This window comes from Lactuca serriola, chromosome 8, assembly GCF_051521515.1.
Source record: "Lactuca serriola cultivar US96UC23 chromosome 8, Lser_US96UC23_V15, whole genome shotgun sequence".
Taxonomy (NCBI): domain Eukaryota; kingdom Viridiplantae; phylum Streptophyta; class Magnoliopsida; order Asterales; family Asteraceae; genus Lactuca; species Lactuca serriola.
This window is the reverse complement of record NC_136415.1, coordinates 116,137,519-116,142,109: the sequence shown is the minus strand read 5'-3', so window position 1 is coordinate 116,142,109 and position 4,591 is coordinate 116,137,519. Positions and strand designations below refer to the sequence as shown.

At 34.5% G+C, this 4,591-nt stretch overlaps 1 pseudogene; it reads left to right on the top strand.

Annotated features, from left to right (window-relative positions):
• Positions 1 to 1,893: 1,893 nt before the first annotated feature.
• On the top strand, positions 1,894 to 3,956 carry LOC145070507 (putative pentatricopeptide repeat-containing protein At5g52630 pseudogene; annotated as a pseudogene).
• Positions 3,957 to 4,591: the final 635 nt, after the last annotated feature.

The following is a 4,591-nucleotide window of genomic DNA, read 5'->3' as shown; positions in this document are numbered from 1 at the left end:
TGTCACTAGACCGGATATTGCTCATGCAGTTCATTTGGTTAGCCAGTTTGTCACTGCTCCTACTACTGTTCATTGGGGAGCTGTTCTTCGTATTTTGAGATATTTACGTGGTACTCAGTTCCGCACTCTTATGTTTCCTTCTTCATCCTCTCTTGAGTTGCGTGCCTATAGTGATGCAAATTGGGATAGTGATATTTATGATCGTAAGTCCACTACTGGGTATTGTGTTTTTCTTGGAGATTCATTGATATCATGAAAAAGCAAGAAACAAGATGTTGTTTCTCGATCTTCTACATAATCTGAGTATCGAGCCATGGCTATCGCCACTTGTGAGATTGTTTGGTTGAGATGGCTTCTTGCAGATATGGGCGTTCACATCTCTCAGCCTACCCCTTTGGATTGTGATAACGAGAGTGCGATAATGATTGCCAAGAATTCAGTGTTTCATGAGCGCATAAAGCACATTGAGATTGGCTGTCATTTCACACGTCATCATCTCCAGAAGGGCACTATCTCCCTTCCTTATGTTCCTTCCTCTTTGCAGATTGTTGATATTCTTACGAAGCCGTTGACTGCTCCTCGATTCCATTTTCTGCCTGACAAACTCTCAATGCTTATTGCTGTTGCATTGTGAGTTTGAAGGGGGATGTTAACCTAATAATATTTTGGGCTTTATTTTGTATTGGGTTTAATGATTAGGCCTTTTCGCTAGGAAACCCTAATTAGCTTGTCTATATATTATGTCTTTCCTTTTCATTGTATTTGTACTTCTCTTTGATAATAATATGAAACCCTAGCCGTTATATGTATTTCATTTGTTAGTTTACAATTTCCATGTAACTGTTCACATGTTAAATTTATATGAGGTATACATGTCTCTAAATTAATTAACAATATCATTTTACATTGACTAGAATGATCGAGAAATATAATTGGATATGGGTTAGAATGTCACGGCATGCCGTATAGTGTATTATATTAATTCATATATAAAATTTTATTATTGTAAAATATAATACATATAGTCGGGTTGGCGAATGGATCCGCGAATCTAAATATGTAACCTAACCCAACCCAACTCATGAAATAAACAAGTTAGCGGGTCAGAAATCTCAACCCAAACTTGTTTATTTTCATATCTTGTTACATGTTGAGTTGAGAATTGTCATCCATAATCACACCAGTATTCATATCTCCTCTTACTTTTACCTCTCTTAATCTTAAACACTTAAGAAATTTATCTCTCTCGACCCACATACTATGGTACAAATATACAAACATAAGTTGCAAGCAGCCAATGCATAAGCTTTCAGGGCTTGATCGTTTCACTAACCCGCTAAACTTAGAGATGTTCGTTTGGATGGATCAATTTGAACCGATCCAATCAAGTGAATCTAAATATATTTTGGTTTCCAAATTATGGATCCGAATAATCAAAACTAAATTCAAATTCCATCTGATCCAACCAAATTATAATTCAGTTGGATCAGTTTTTACAAATCGATTTTCAAGACTCAAAACATATTAAAAACATGTATAATTAGAATATTGGTCAACTTTATTTAAGAAACCAAAAACTAATTATTTAATCGTATATTAAATTTTATAAACAACTATTAAAAAATAATTAAATATATTATAGTTAATATTTTATAGATAAAAAGTTTTTAAGAAAAAAAATACATATTAAAGTCTTTTATTGGGTGAAATGAATTGTAATTTGAAACATAAAAGTTACTTACTGTTCTGCCAAGTACAAGTTGTTTCAGTTGCATATGAGAAATAGAGATGATTATATCATTCTTTTGACTGATAGTTTATGGAGACGGCGACGAGAAGGATAGGCGGGCGACGGCAGAGCGATCTGGGAAGAGGTGAGAGGCGGAATTTGTTATGACATTTGGAATGTTAACCAAACACTTGCAAAAACACTCGAATAACTTGGCGCACATTATACAAACCTACGCCTAATCCAAACAGCTATCTAATGGAAAGCTACTTCATGCGCAACTCATCACCTCTGGTTACCCATCATCATCTCCTGTCAATGTATACAAGATGCGGTCAACTCGGATACGCCCATAGGCTGTTCGATGAAATGCCTCAAAGAAACATGGTATCCTGGACTGCTATGATCTCTGCGTTTTCTCAGAACTCTAAGTTCACAAAAGCAATTACCACATTTTGTGGAATATGGGACTCCGGTGAAAGCCCATACCAGTCTGCATTTTCCAGTGTGATTCAAGGTTGCTCGTCTCTCAAATCAGTCCAAATTGGGACTCAAATCCATTGTCTTGCTCTTAAGGTTGGGTTTAGTTATGAGCTTTTGTTGGTTGTAATTTAGCAGACATGTACTCAAAATGTGGGTCTATCATTGAGGCTTGTATGGTTTTTGAGGAGATGCCTTCTAAAGATGAAGTTTCATGGAACTCAATGATTAATGGGTATGCAAAAAATGGTTATAACGAAGAAGCATTGGTTTCTTTTAAGAAGATGTTGATTGAAGATGTTACAATCAATCAACATCTTGTTTGTAGTACACTTTGTGCTTGTGGACCTTTAAATGCATATAACATTGGAAGATCTCTTCATTCCTTTGTTACAAAATTGGGATTTGAACAACATAATTCTGTTAGCAATGCACTTATGGACATGTATTGTAAAGTAGGAGACATGGTTAGTGGCTCACAGTTGCTCAACATCAACTCTAAAGGTACAAATATCATTTCCTATATTTCTTTGATTGATGGATTTGTTGAATCTGATCAAATCGAAAAGGCATTCATTATTTTCATTGAGCTAAAAAGACAAAGAATTGAGCCTAATGAGTTCACATTTTCTAGCTTAATCAAAGCTTGTGCTAATCCTGCCACTCTTGAACAAGGGGTTCAACTTCATGCCCTAGTGTTAAAATACAATCTTGATCAAGACCCTTTTGTTTCTTCCATCATTGTTGACATGTATGGGAAATGTGGTTTGCTTGATCATTCACTTCAAGCATTTGACAAAATCTCTAAACCAAATGAGTACACATGGAATTCATTGATTGGTGTGTTTGCTCACCATGGATTTGGGAACAAAGCTATAGATGTATTTGTAAAGATGTTATTGCATGACATTAAACCAAATTCAATCACATTTATAAATCTTTTAAACGCATGTAGCCATTCGGGGTTATTAACAGAAGGATTAAGCTACTTCAACTCCATGGAATCAATCTATGGTGTAAAACCTAAATCAGAACATTACTCTTGTGTTATTGACTTATTGGGAAGATCAGGGAAGCTTAAAGAAGCTGAAAATTTTATAAAAGGTATGCCATTTGAGGCAAACGCATACACATGGTGTTCTTTTTTAACTTCTTGTAGAAAATATGGTGATAAAGAAAGGGGAGAGCTTGCATCCAAAAGTTTAAAGATTATTGACCCTTTAAACAGTGGGGCCCATGTTTTACTTTCGAATATATACGCAAAAGAACAACAATGGGAGGATGTGAAAAGTGTTAGAAAGATGATGAAAGATAAAAATGTGAAAAAACTTAAGGGGTGTACTAGTGTAGTTGGGTTGATGTTGATAAGAGAGTTCATGTTTTTGGAGTTGAAGATTTGTGTCATGGGGATAAAAAGGAGATTGATTTGAAACTTCATGAGCTTTTGAGGAAGATAACTGAAGTTGGATATGTTCCTGATGTTGAATATGTTCCATTTGATTTGGTTTATGATATGAAGGTGAAGGTTTTGAATCATCATAGTGAGAGGATTGCTATAGCGTATGCACTTATAAGGATGCCAATTAGGAAACCAATTATTGTGAAGAAGAATTTAAGAGTTTGTGTTGATTGTTATTCTGCAATTAAGTTGATGTCTAAAGTTGAAGGGAGAGAGATTATTCTTAGAGATAATAGTCGGTTTCATCACTTTGTGGATGGGTCTTGTTCTTGCAAGGATTTTTGGTAAGTTTTAAGATGATTATTTTTGTTTGGAGCTAAACTTTTGAGTAGCTAAAGAACTTTGTATGTCATAGTCAATAGTTAATAGTTGTTCAAAATCATGCATGAACTAGTTGTATCATATGAAAAAAAACAGATTTTGTAACATGTCACTGAAGCCGTGCAACGACCACTTATTACCAATAACAGTCTACTTTCATACAGTTGTATCATATGAAAAACAAATGTTAAGGAGTACTTTTAGTCGATAAATCATGATACAAATATAAGACCCAAATAGTAGTACATATAGCAGATTATAAAGCAAAATAATATTCAATGATATATATATATATATATATATATATATATATATATATATATATATATTCAACAATTACTTGCATTCCAGATGACCCATCTCTTCATCTTAGCAACTCTTCCGTATATCTTGTCCATGGTATCCTCAAAAAACATGAAAAGCTTCGGTCTCCAAGGCTTCTTGAACAACAAAACTCCAATAACACCCCAAAACCCTATTGCAAAACCTTCATCAACTCCTCAATTGCTTTCTATTTCTTCTTGGGAGCTGTTGTTGGGTCTTGATTATTTCAGCAATCCTTTGGCAATGAAGCTCAACATAGATTTTTGTTCCCGACATAA